This window comes from Apteryx mantelli, chromosome 5, assembly GCF_036417845.1.
Source record: "Apteryx mantelli isolate bAptMan1 chromosome 5, bAptMan1.hap1, whole genome shotgun sequence".
Lineage (NCBI taxonomy): Eukaryota > Metazoa > Chordata > Aves > Apterygiformes > Apterygidae > Apteryx > Apteryx mantelli.
The window spans coordinates 37,973,192-37,988,181 of record NC_089982.1 but is presented as its reverse complement, the minus strand read 5'-3'; positions in this window follow the sequence as shown (position 1 = coordinate 37,988,181).

Genomic DNA, 14,990 nt, shown 5'->3' with positions numbered 1-14,990 from the left:
ATGTGAATTCCATCCAGAACATATTCTGATGAGATGCCTCTGTTGAAATTCAAATAAATAAAGCCCTACCCAAAGATTTATAGATTCTGTGAAAAAGGTATTCCCCTCCACTATCTAACTATTTTGTTAAAATACAGATACAAACTTTTTTAAATTCAGAAGTTCTGTCAGGAAACAATCACTAAATGTTACTTGCTTAAATACTTCAGATCGAGCTTTTGAAATTTTTTTTTTTTTTGGCTAAGCTTATTTTAAGTTTGTATAAATCCCATAGAACACTGTGAATAATTTTACTCCACTAATCTTATGATTCAAAGTCCATATTTTTCTACTCAGCAGTTTCTCTTGCTAAAGGTAAATTTAGGGAAAAGTAAAGTAGCATGTCCCTATTTCTATTATCCATACAGTAAATTCCTATATTCTTTAAGATTGGACTCTGTGGACCTGCTCAGCCCGGGATCCCGGGGAGACACTGTGTTGCCTTCTAAGGGAATTCAGAATGTGAAGGGCTGATCTCACGAGAAAGGCTTGCCTAAGTGAGCAGCAAACCTTAGCTAAGCAAGGGTTTAATCTCCAAGATCTGTAGTCTTTGCATGGTGCAGCTTCCCAGAACAGGAGATCTGACATAACCTACTTAGCTGATGACTAAGGAATTTAATTCTTGGATATTTACTGAGTGCTGTCATACTCACTTGTGGAAATAAAAGGAAGAATATACTAACTGGGCTTGGACGTTGAAGGTGAATTGTGGAACTTGCTTTATAAAACAAACAGACAAGTTGGCAAGATTCCTTATCTTTTACAGAATATATGACTTTTTTTCTAGCCTCCTATTTCATTCTGAGAAGGCAAACTAAAATGCACTCACTAAAATAATTTTTTAGGCCATCCACTTTGTATTCTAACACTATAACTTTCAAAATTATTTAGGAGCCCAAATATTTCTTACCCCTTGGATTTTGTTCATATTTATTGTTGAACACAGAATTTGAGAACCATCTTTGAAGCCTGATGCTACTTCAGGTGTCCGTCCATAGGCAAAATGGAGACTCCTTAGATCCTAAGTGCTAACAGTGAAAAAGAATGTGGTAATGTTAGTAATTTTAGTCTGCGTACACAGTCTGAGCTAGAGATTTCTTTATGTTGTTTAGGTAAACCTTCAAGACATTAGTTCTTATAGTCTGTGGTGGCATCTATTAGAGAGAGAGGAGGAGGAACATTGCTTTAGACTGCACATATTTAAAATAAGAATCTTTTCTACAAATGGCAGGTTAGTAGGGTGGTCATTTTCTTTAATACTTCAGATGTTATTTTGGACAACTGTGTGTTTTTTTCCTATACGCTTCCCTACTTTCTGCTATAGTTAGATAAGAATTATGTACTCTAGCTTCAAGTCAGTGAGGTCACTTTCTGTACCCCAAAGTTACTTCTGGAAGTATGAACTGAAAATATGAAGCCTTAAGAATAAAAGTCACTTCCAAACAAGGCCAAAAAGGAAAAAAGATAAGTGTGCTTGATATAATCAAAAACAACCTCAGAGAGTCATTCTTGAAAACAGTAATATGTAAAATTAAGTATTCTTTTCAAAATAATATCTGCATTTGAAAATGTTAATAAAAATTACATTATTTATGATTTTTTGTGTTATAATTGTGTATGGGTCTGGATACCTTTCAGATCTATAAAATGACATCTCCTTTTAAAACCATTGCTCAAAGGAAGGTTGTTCACCTCAAAGAGTAACAGGAAATTACTTTATCAAGTTTTTGCGCATTTAAGCAAAAATAGAAGAAAGGGGGCAGTAAATGATTTATAAGACAGCAATCCACATGTTCCTGCATACCCAAGATCTGTGACATTTTGATAGCTAAGTAATTTGGAGGAAGTAAATAAGTAGGCATTTTTTCATTATTTATTGGGTAAATCTTGAGAATCATATTCTCAAATGTGCAGAGTCTTTAGTTATTTTAAATTAAAAAAACGCTATACTACTTTGTTAGCTAGTATACTTACAGTAGAAAATATCAGTTTTAAGTATTAATTCTGGTTCATTTCAGATCATTTTCCTTTATTCTCTTTATGGCTCTGGAAAGTATGTTGGTTCAGGTAGCCAACCAATTTTTTAATGAACAGTAAGTACAAATTTAGTCAAATTTAACTATAAGGCTTTTATAAATGTAATTTAAACAGTAACATTAAAATATTACTAAAATGCCTTCGAGATTTTTTTTGTGGTTGCATTCATTGAAGTGGTAGAAGTAAATATTGGCCTACTCAACAAATAAATAAAAAGTGTATGATGACGAGGCAACCATGACATACAATTATGGTTTGACATTATTTTCTTCTATTAATAAATATATATAAAAAAAAGTGTTACCTGTTATTTGTAGGAGGCACTTCTTAAAGGAGCACTTTGCAAATTTTTCATTAGGAATTGAATAATGGTATCACAGAAGAAGAGTTTTTATATTTAAACAAGTAAATCGGTATTTTTATCTAGATATTTTAATATGCCTGTTTGGGGGTTTTCTCTCTTGAAAATCTGAATCAAAATCAGTCAATTCTATATCAGTACATAGGCAAACAAATCTGTTCTAATTGGAAGTTTTGCAATGTGTGACACTGTACTTTTTGTTCATACATTCACTAACAATAGAAAAATCTTTGCAACAAACAGAAAGATAACAATTTAATATTTGACAGCCTGTTTTTACACCCAGCTTTTGTATTGCTAAAGCTGTGTTGTACAGAGACGTGATTACTCTTTACTGATATAATTACACTGTGATATAACCACATCATTTTTATATGAAATTACTAATTCTAATACAGCTTGTTGTGCCCTTCTTGCTGGTACAGTTACTCCATTTGAGATGTATTTTCTCTCTTAAAACAGTAGCTGTTTAACTGTGTCATTCTAGTTAAAATCATACAACTTTGGGGTTAAGGCAGAGTTTTAAAGCAAGTAGACTGTGGCTAGCTTTTTCATAACTTTGTCACCACTGCTTTCTGAGTGTAATGGAGAAGTATAAATTATAAATTACAAATTACTGTGATCAGTAAAGTGAACAAACACCACATTGAATTCTCAGATCTGTTGAGTGAGAAGATGCCATATTTACAACAATTTAAAAAACATAGTAAGGTCTTTTACAATATTTCAGCTGTAGGCCATGTCTTCCTAACCTTTCATGCCATCCTTCTTCCTCCTCAACTTTTCAGCCCATGTTTGAATAATCCTGAGGGGAAAAAAACAAGTGGCTGTACATATTGCTGTATATCTATGCAAATTGTCAGCCCGTGCACAAGTCACCGGCCACATGGTCAGGGAGGTAAGCTTCAAGATTGCTTTGTGTCCTCCACTTCTTCCGGAGTTTGCCTTGCTTTGTATGCCTATTTGAGCATTCAGTTATAACCATCAGGGTAGCTGATCTACCCCTCTCTCATCTTTCTGAGCAAATGGTATTTGGATGGGGCAGTACCTCTCGGGAGATGCCAAAATAAGACACCTTTCACAAGGTAATGGTCGCCTGTTTGAAAACTCTGCAGGACCTGGCCGTGTCGATAGAGACGTCCCAGGAGGATGAGCCTTGGCTGTCCACCCCCCACCCTATGGCAAAGCTGAAGAGCTCTGCACCCTGAAGGTGTTCTCACCAAAGGCTCGCTATTCAAGGAAGGTTATTTCAACTTCTGGTAACTAGTGCCTGGACTTCTCTCTTGAATTCATCCTCATCCCCGAGGGATGTGCTGTGGGGCTGCCACTGGGCTGTGCATACACGAAGACAACTTACTGAAGCCACTGCTTTTCTTGGAGCAGGATTGGTGACTCATACTTCTAAGCTGTGTAAATGATTGAATGTGGTCTTCAAAATGGTATTTTTGATATTAATGATTAAAGCAAAAATTTTGTGTTTTTCCTCTTCCACCTTTTTTCATCCATTGTCTTCTATTATTTTATATTCACTGGTATCCTCCTAATTCCGGTGTTAATGTTAGGATCTTCAGAACAATCTTCTGCCAAGCACCTTTTCTCCCTACTCTCCCTATTTCTAATATTATCTTTTGCAGACGATATTTTTGAAACATCTCATGTGTCAGCGAGTATCTCAGTCTTGGTACACATGCACATGATCTCAGGCCCTAATTTCCGCATTGGTGTAGTTAGTGGCCTTCCCAAATCCTTGCTTCATTTAGTCCAGAACATTTAGTATATCCATATTTCTTTTTGTCTCTTCATTCATTGTATTTTTCCTATCTAGTATTTCCATCCAACTCTGCTAAATGCGTTAGAAATAGGTCTAAACTAATCCTGTTGGCAACTCTGTGATTTAGATTAGTGCTACCTTCATTTTATAGATGAAGAAATGAAGGCCTGGAGAGCTGTGATTTTTCCAGCAGTCACCCAGGATGTCTGAGAGAATTGCTAATAAAACACACAATCTTCTTTCTCTCTTTTCAGGTATCTTCATTTTTTCTGTCAGTGGTTCCTTCTGATCTGTAGTTTTTTGATTTTCAATTTGACATTTAATATCTTCATCTAAAGTATTCCTTTTTCTGTTTCATCTCTCACCCTTATATGCCTGTACAGCATTCTTGCCACAATTCACTGCTACATTTCTATTTCTAAATATCACACATCTAACCTCAGTTCTTTGGATCTTTCCTCCCTTCTCTTTTACTGGCCCCAACTATTGCTTAAACTACATTTCAAAGCCTTTTTTCCCCTGCTTTAAGTGATTTGATGTTTATTTCTCTTCTTCAAAAGAAACTGTTTAATTCTTTCTGGAGACAACCAGTTGTTGACTTTCTCTTTTTATTTGGTGTGTCTTCATGATACTCTCAGATCAAAGATTAAGTATTAATAAAAAGCACGTTATTTTCCCTAAACTTACCTTTTTGTATTCTGTTTTCTCCCATTCTTTATTTCTAGCACACTTTCCTTTGTTCAAGCCTTTCTTTTGTGCTCCTGATCACCATCATGAATACAATTCATTTTTTACATCTGTAAAAATATAAAACCACAAACAAAAGCTGCACAAGGAAAGAGCTTTGGGGTATTTGTTTACATAGTTAACAATGTTAAAATTTTTGCATAAATAAATCAGATTGAAAGCCAACTCAGACATTAGCTGGTTTTTATCAAGGTTTTTTATCTGAGTTTAAATTTGTTGTTATTTTTCACTCTGTAATTTATTTTATTTCAACAGCTGTTTGTAAGTCTTCAGCAATTTATGCCCTGTTTGCCTTTGTAGCCAGTCTGTGCTGCCTAAGAGTCTTGGAGAAAAGCGGGTAGACCGTAAAACGAAGGAGTCAAAAGGCTTAGGCTTGGTCCTTTGAGATTCCCCTGCAGGAAACTGAGGGGAACCCATAACTCAGGTTGAGCAGAACTTTTAATTCAAAATCAATATTCAGAGTCCTCTGAAAGTCCACATCCAAACCCAAATTAACCGCAAAAACTGATATGAGAGGTAATGCCACAGGATATGCAAGTCTGGGATGGCAAAAGGGGTTTCCAAGAAATGGCCACCCATAACTTGGCTCCATTGTGGAATTACTTGACACAAGATTTCTGCCTAGAGCTAACAAGACAAACTCTATGTACACATTATGTCACTGCACTCTGAGCCCAGGGCTCTTTCTGTTCAGTAAGCAAACAGAAATTTGCCTAGAGACAAGCAAGGCTGAAACAGGATTTCTGTGTAAGAGTAATATTTCTGTATAATCTAGAACTTGCAGGAAGAGTTGGATGTTCTTGAAAATTGGCGTGGCATTTCAGACTTCACTGAGAGATGCTTTGTAGTATAGATTTAGGATCTCTTAGTCAAGGAGAAACTTATTAAGTGCAGTTCCCAATGATAAATAAACTGTTCTTGAAAAGCTGGCTTGATGGATGTCAGATTTACAGCTCTGAGAAAAGGTGGCAAAAAGCATGACATGTACATTTAGTGCATGGCACAGACAAAAATTACAGAGCTAGATAGCATGGGGCACATGGGTGAGTACAAATTCTAGCAGAGACACAGGCCACCCTGTGAGAGCTGAGTGCAACCAGGCCCGGTGCATGTATGGCAAGCGCGTCCAGAGAAGCAGAAGCAGACACAGCACACGCTGTAGCCTTGCAACAGCAAGACAGAGAAGATGAGAACAGGCAGACGGACAAAGTTAAGGGCACTCAACTTCATCTGAGCATTGAATGACTGTTAAGGACTGCCTTATACCCCATCAGAAGTGCTTTTCATGCATGTCCCATTACCACTCCAGTTTTCAAAAAGCAAAGGAAATCCTCTTATGAATCGAAAGGGATTTAAGATTTGGTAATTTCTTGCCAATTTGGCAATTTCACACTTCATAGCCTTGTAGCATGTAGAAGTTGGCAGCAGAAACCAGATACAGCATAACTACAAAAGGTAAAGCTAAAGTAAATGCATAACAAAGGTTGTAGTTTTTATGTCACATTCTCACCTGGCCTCAAATTGGCCCATGTGAAATTAGGAGCATTACTACAAGGGGCCTCCTGCACAGTCCCGTACTGTCTCATCCTACAGAACCTTCAAAGATTGCTCAAAATCTAATTTTAATGCCATCAACTTGCCCACTACTGCTAACAGGAAAGTGTTCAGCAAACTTAATGCTTGGATGGTTAGGAATGATCTTGCGATTGCATCTTAAATATTCATGGTTAGAGAGCAACCAGGAGGCATCAGGAAAACAGCAGAACTTGATCATTCCCTAACAAAACCTACCACTGTCTATATGCGTCCATAATTCACACGTGCGATTCCAGACCTGTATTCCTACTTAAATGCATGCATTCACAGGGGTCTCTTGAGTACTAATAGTGGGCTGACAGATATCATCTTGGACAATGAGAGTATATGAAATTTACACTCATATAAGCTTCCTAAGGGATTATTTAGAATGAGATTAGGGAGCTTCCTACATTTAAAATTTCCTTAGTATTTCTTCATCCTCTCACCTCATCTCAAACAGGGGAGAACATATTGGCTTGCACCGGTGCAGTCATCGCAGTGGGTAGCATGATCGTTTTGAACTGCCTTCTTTGGGGGGAGCTCCACAAGTATTTGCAATGTATTAGTCTGCAAGTATTAGGAGGAAATGCTGCAATGTATGGAAAACAGCCCTTATACTCCAGCCAATGGGAGGTATAGCTGCTGCTCTGCCTCCGAAGTGGGTTGAGCCAGCCTCTTATGAGGATGCGAGCTCCTGAGGCAAGGCACATATTTGTGCGATTATATCTTCACAAAGCAGAAATGCAGGTACTGGTTTGCTTTTAATCGTTCACCTCGCACTCTGCTTCCTGTCTGCCGTTCCAGCTCCTGGGAGATTAAACCTCCCTGCAGCTGCCTGCCCGATCCGATCAGTCTCCTGGTTCAGAAACCTGAGACAGACCCAGGCCGTCCACCCAACTGATGTACAGGCTTTAAATATCTGCTATACTTGGCAGGCATCTTTTTGCTTTTTTGAGTACCAGATATTTGCATTCTCTGAGGACATTTACAGCTCTAATGGGAAAAGAATGAGTTGTGGACCTCAAGTGAACTCTGTGTTCCTCCTTTTGGGTGGATATAGAATTATAAGAATTTATACCAGGCGGAGATCTGCCCTTTCTGACTTTCAAGGCATCTCAGCTCCTCTGAGATTCAGACTACATGTGGACTGACCTAGGTGTGTATGGTAGGAGACTCATAAAACACCACAAGCACTCAGAATCAAAATGGATTAACTGTGAAATTATACATTCACTTCCAGTAAGCCTTTATTTCCTTATATAATCCTATCTACAATTCTTTCCATCATGGCTTTCATTACCAGACATTAACATTGACCTCTTTTACTCTTGATGCATTTGCCTGTAACTGGATGAATGCCAATTCTAGCAGAATTTTCCTATTGCTTACCTCATACACAAGATACACACAAGCATAAAAACAGTACATGCTGACAGTCGCTCAGCCTGCAGTGAACAGCACCTAGGCAATTTAGCAGAATTTCAGGCCAAGGAAGTTCTCACTTGACAGCACATTCAGTGTATCCACACTTTGCCACAGAGGTGTGATTATGGCATGGATACATACGTGCTTCCAGCTCAGGGAGCAATAGGAGTGAAGGGTTACACACCCCACCTCAGTTTGTATAATGCTTTGGGGATATATACTTGGGCTGTTAGCACATCCTGAAGTATATTACACTATTACAGCTCTATACACCAACCAAAAAAAGGATTAATCAAGGTAGGCCTGCTTGCACTGCTGTCACAGATAAAAGCCAAAACCTAGATCTGTCTGAAAATGAACTGCATCTCATCTAACACAACTGTTATGAAAGGATTTCTCTCCATACCACACTTGAGCAGGAGGAAGACAACATAGGTAGGTATTTATATTTTGGCAAACTCAACACTTACAAATTTATACAAATTATTCAGGTTTCACCAAAAGACATTTTGGTAAGGGTAGCACTTGCACAGCTCACACAGTCAAAGTCTTAAGGTTTTACAAAGAGACAGTGATATAGCAAGTTAACTATGAAACCATTCTGTATATTCGGATGAAATGAATGGACACATAAACTTACTTTAACAATGTAATAAACAGGCATTTTTTCTCATGAGGCATGAAGAAAGGTACATCCCAGAGAGAAATAAACAAAAACGAAGGAGCAAAAAGACACAAGGGAAAATTTCTGATTTTTTCAGGTAGTCTTGCAGCGCTACAGTCAGTTATATTCAACCGCAAGCTAGATTTAAACACAGGGTGCTGAAAAGTGGTAATTTGTGCCATAACTCCACCGCAACATAGCCCTCCCTGGGTTGTGACCGATGACATTCTGGATGTGTAAAATATCATTAAAAATACTATCGCCCACATGAAGACCCTGGTCAGTGATTAAATATATCATGTGCTGGGACAGGACAATGTTTTCAGAGTAATAAGAGTTGTAAGCAAGATACTATTTGCATGGTCTAATGAAAAGGAGGGCCAAGAACATGACTGTAAAGGTTTCAGAGTGGCACCTGAATGATTTCAGATACCACTGAAGTTCACAAGTTGCTGAAATAGTGTCATTGACGTTGTGAAGACTGTAGACCACTTGTAGAGTTAGTAATCTGCATGCTTATACCACCACATTGACCAAGGCAGGTATCATACATAGCACCTGTGATTGCCAAACCAGTATTTACAGTATAGCACCACAAATAATTTTTTTAAAAATCCTATTTCAAAAACGTAAATACCTTTCAAAATAATCATATATGCTTAGTTTGCTTCAGTCCTGTTGTTTCCACTGACCTAAAACACAGGACAAAAGTGCCTTCAGGAATACAGACACTTTTTTACAAAAGGGCATAAAGTTAAAAAAAACAACACATGCTTGTAATGCAGACTGAAAGATGTCCAAGAAGCCTTAATTTAGCCTCCTGTTTGTATATAAATTAGAATATAGAATACCACACTTTTTTTTTTCTTTAATATGTCTCTGTTTTTCTGCTGCACACTCTTTGATTGCATTGGGACTACTTATATGCTTGCATATATGCACAAATTTTGCAGAGCTGGACTAAGACCGGACTGGAAGCTGCCTCCTTGATTTCAAAAGACTGCTCTTAATGCTAGAACAGAATGGGGCTCTTAGAGTTAGATCCCTTAAAGATATTTAAATGACTAAGCAAGAAAATACACTTTGTCAAAAGTATCTAGGAACCCAACTTATCCCAGATCAGATACCTATACTCTTGAAAGAAGTAAGTGCTTATTTGCACCTTTAGGTATCTAAGTACCTTTAAAAAATCTGATCTTTAATGTTTCTTTATAGTCTGGACTCTATATTAGCTATATTTATGAAATAAATACAGTAATTACAATGAAAATATGTCAAGAAAAAGTTAAGAGCATTTTAATTCAAGAATACAGATGGGGACTTGGGAGGATCAAATGAGAGCTGCCACAGCCTAAAAAAGTATCAAGCAACATTTAAGCAATATTATTTTAGGACATCAAAGTTTATCTTCAGATACTTAAGGTGTGGCTGGGAAAATCTTACTGCTCACATTACAGTTTGGATGTGCTGCTGCATTTTGTGTGGTAGAATATTACTGCAAGAATGTGATTTTAACAGATTTTATTCTTTTCTCATTAATCATTCACAGCTGAGAAATTAAATCCTTGTAACAGTCAGCTGAAGCACACTGGAAGTAAAAATGAGAAGTGTTTAAAAAAATCTAGTTTACTTTTCCTCAAGTACCTTGTTTTTCTACTCTGTTTCACTAAATTCACCACAGAATACACGTGAGGCAGATTTACATTTGCTTTTCAATCATTACTTTAATCAATTTCACTTGTTATGATCTCCTTAAGGGAAATATTTCTATTTCTATTTCTATAGAGCACTATTTTTTTCAAGACAAACCTAAGGCCAACACTGACTCAAAAGGGACAACTAATTAGTAGGCATCTCCCTGTGAGACACAATACTGAAGTTGCATGGAAAGAAAATTCATGGTCATCCTGCTTTTTCACCTGTTTAAGTTGCTGAATGCACATTTATTAACTGAGTTGCTAAATTAAATGCCTGTGACCAGACAAGCCTATGATACTTGTGCTGGACACCTAGGCAATATTATACCAAATATGCACTTACAATACAAGTTTGGGATGCACTGCAACTCTAAATTTTTTATATTTAAATCTGTCAGTCTCTAATTCCCACTTAGACCCTAAGCATTGTAATATGTTATTTACATAATTATTTTCAAGGAATGAGAGAAACCTTTAACTAATAATCTTTTGCTACTCTGCAAATACATACATAAAAGATCAGGAGACTGACCCAAGTCCTTTTTAAAATGGATTCATTTTATTTCAGTTTCATTCTGTCATTGGCCTCTAAGGATCCAGACGTAAAAGTTTAATAAACTGTGATTTTCTGTTACAGTGGCGGTATTGCAGGAATTAATAAAGGTGCCTGAAAATCAATTCTCAAAGCTGCATTATGCAGACCTTGGTTGCTTGTCTGAGATGCTAATGAATGAATGTCTCACTAGGGTGCTTTGCATAGTTTTACAATAAAATCCAGGTAGAAAAGTGTTTCCCTTTGGCTGTCACCTATCTCAGCACGGCCTATGCTCCTGGGTGCCCGGATGGCCAGACTGGGGATGGGGCTAGAGTGTGGCACAGCCTCCTGGCCCAAGCGATTAGGTTTTTCATGTTCGAATGGGCAGTTTGGGGGCAGAAGAGGGGTGCAGGCGAGCTGGATCTTACACAAAGCAAGGCGACGGCTAGCGCGTGCACTGGCTGCAGGAGCTCAGGAGCACTCTAGCATTGCCGAGGTCAGGCACAGCCCTTATTATTTAGCAGCCAAGCAGAAAATGAAGCTTTTAGTGCTGGCATAAGCGTCAACTTTCCCCCAAAACATGCCCCAAAGCTCTACTTTCAGGCTGTTCATACCACATGTTTCCAATCCATATTGAGACAAAGATAGATCTCATCAAGTCTCATGTAGATTTCCATACTAGAAGTGCTGGAAGATCACCGGTGCAAGATTTTATGGGCTAACCCCATGCTAGGTTAGAAGGAGGCATTTTTTGCAACTACCTACATCCCATAATAGAGATATGGTCCTTAAGTAGGCCAGTAACAAGATGACTTTGATGAAAAGCCTTCATTATTTCAGGAATTCAGTCTTCAGCTGTAGTTTTGCCAGAAGTAAAACTCAGCCTCCAGGAGGAAGCACATTCCAAAACACTATCAATACTACAGTGCAATAGAGGAATTGCCTATTTTAGGATTTTATACAAGTATCAAATAATTTAGGAAGCTTTTGGCATGTGCAATTGCTTCCCAAGAAAGAGTAGAAATGAAGTGTCCAGCTACACTTTGATGCAAGTCTACCAGGGCCCTGATTGCACTTCCTGACTGAGAAATGTAATACAGGCCTTGAACCCCGATTTGGCAACAGGGTGAAAGCCCTGTTGGTATAAGGCCAGTAACAGGTACACCATTGCGTTAATTTATAAATGTTAATGCTATCGAAACAGAATCAGGTAACAGCTATATAACAAGGTGATGTTACCATATTCATAAAACTAACAAATACTTAGAGTCCAACAGAAAAATACTGTTTGCAGTCCAGTTGTTGCTAGCAGAGCTGTGGCATGTTTTGCTTTTTTCCAAAGATTATTTTAACTCAGCTATAAACATTTGTGATGGTGATATCTGTGAATACTAGTCATGTTAAAATGGTATTATGCTGCTAAAGGATACAAAAGTTATTTATTTCAGTCATGCCACTGTGCGGGCTGGCCTTCTCTCTGTCTCCTCCAAATGCCTGATTCAGATACAGTCATGGAGATCCATGTTTATCGTTTCTTAGTGTGGTAGTGCAATTGTGCGTGTTCAAAATAAACATGAGCTTTGCCTTTTAATTTGCTTCAAAACTTTGCCCTTTAATTTGCCCCAGAACTTACACATGGCAATAAGGCCAGAGCAGACGAGGGAATAATTCTCTGAGCTCCCACCTCAATGCTGCATACCACAAGTTATTAACATAGTTCTAGAAAATTGTCTTAGAATTGTCCTTATTTAACTATTTTAATGTTAAGCTCAACCCTTTCTTCCCTTGTAATTATCAGGAAGTCCTCAATAGGTTTCATCTTGTTTATCACACATGATCTGATAATAAGAGGAACGGAAACTGGGAAAGGCTTCAGCTGAGAAAAAAGAAAATAGAGTAGAAAATAAGGCTGCTATTAAAGGAAATTGAGAGCTATACACTGCCTGACCTGTTTTCTCCTTTTTTACCTTTCTAAGCCCTAATTTCTCTAATTTTAAGCATTTGGATTCTGATGCAGTTGTCTGTGTTTATCCACTGACCTGTTAATATGAACTACATGGGAAATGTTGGTTTAATGTCCAGCATTGTGTTTCTCAAAATGAAACCAAACAGCTAAGCTTGCCCATCTTTGCTTTTTATGGTATCATCTATTTAGCTAATTTTTCTCTTTGTGTGACAACAGGATATTTACATGTCTCCATCAATCAGCTCTACTATTTGTGGTCTTTTTTTTTCATTGAAGATGAGTTTTTAGATGGGAAAAGTCTTTCTTTGACTCCATTTTTCATTTTGTTGAAAGGGGACTTAAATACAAACATTTGGATATTTTCAAGTATAATGCTGTATTTTCTTTCTGTTCCTATCTGAAGTCTCCAAAATATTTTAGCCAAGATTTTGTGGTTTGTGTTGCATGTAATGAAGAAAAGAAGATGCAAGAAGAAGTCAGAAATTTACAAGCCCAGTTGAGCAGACACATTTTAAAAATGTTTTTATACTTGTGTTATCCCTCTCATTTTAACTGCGTTATTTGATGATCCCCAGTTAGGGCCAAGGTCTCATTGTTCTAAGTGTTGTTCTAGTTTGTACTGGTGCCACAGGTTTGGCAAAAGTATAGATCTTGCTCTTGAGCATCTGTGTCTCTGAAATAAAATGTAATTTATCTTTTCATACAATCCTGAATTGAATGAGGTTACTGGATAGAGCGCTTTATTCTCCGTAATTCACCCAGGCAAAGCTTGCCCTGAAGGAAGTCTGATAGTGGACACAGCTGCAGATGCCCATGAGGTTTCTATACAAGAACTCTGCATATTTTAGTCTCGATTCTGCAACTCCTGTTTATCTCAGTAGCCCGTGGAGGCATCGTGGCAGCCAGCGCTTGGGCTGGCTTCAGCTGCCAGGAGATTTGTGTGGGCACACTGTGCTTTGCTTTGGGGATTTTTTTTTTTTTTTAATTCTGCAGTGAACTGCAATACAGTGCATATTCTTTCCTGGGAGAATTTTATCTGTCCTTTCCCAACATATGTCAGGAGCAGAAATCAGTCATTAAAGGACTTAGCAGAACTTGACTGGCATCAGCCACACGAATGTCCACACTTTGGAGCAGTCACATTAGCAGCTGACATTGGCAGCGGACAAGCTGCATGAAAATGAGTTTCAGCGTAAGCTCTATAACTAAGCAGCAACTTGCTCCACCACTCTCAAAAGCGTAGCTACTGTTTTGTTGATGTTGTTGTTGTTGTTGCTGGTGTTTTCAGAGCAAAAAGGAACAAGAAGGGCCTGAGTCACTTGGCCGCAGCGTTACAAAACATTTCTGTTTTTCTGGAAATGTTACACTGATGACATCCTGTAGTTTCAGTGATGCAAACATTTCACTGGTTAAAGAAGAACATTAGCAAACAGTCTAGTTAGGTAGTCAGAAATGCTGATGACATAGAAGTCTTTGAAACTGTACCTAAAACATGCACAGATGTTTCCAGCTGGGTAACGTACACTGGAAACACACACGAAACTTATTTCTCTCATTTGTAAAAAGACTTTTCTCTTTGCTAAGCTACATTGTGGATCCTACTAAATAGACTAAGGCCTATGAAATTATCAGATATAATTTATCCCTCTCATGTCACCTCTGACTGAAGCCATTCAGGTTTCCAAATACACAAGCTTGTTTTGGGGCAAGATTTATCACTATATATTTTTTCCCCATATTTCTACTGTGAGGAGATAAGAACGGAGCTGAAGAAGAAAGCCAAAGCAATTGGACTAAACTTTTTTTTCAGACACCTGAAAGGGAACTTGCTGAAAGTGTTGCAGAGGGAAAGCTTTAGTGGGGATGGACTGAGGTAATGGCCATTCTGTGACAATCGAGATTCTTCATCATCCAAAATACCTGATTCCTATTTCTCTATGATTTTTTAAAAGTTAACATGAATTAAACTAATATTTAACTATTATGCCTCAATTGTGAATTATTAGAACATGCACAGGCACAACCTCAGGGATTATGACTGCAGTTCCTTGAGTAGTTGCAGTTAGTGAGACCCACATTTTCAATGCAGGCGAAATTTGTACTCCTTCCTTTCCCATACAGATGCTTCTGGAGGCTGAGATCATGTTATCCTGGATGCTACTACCATATT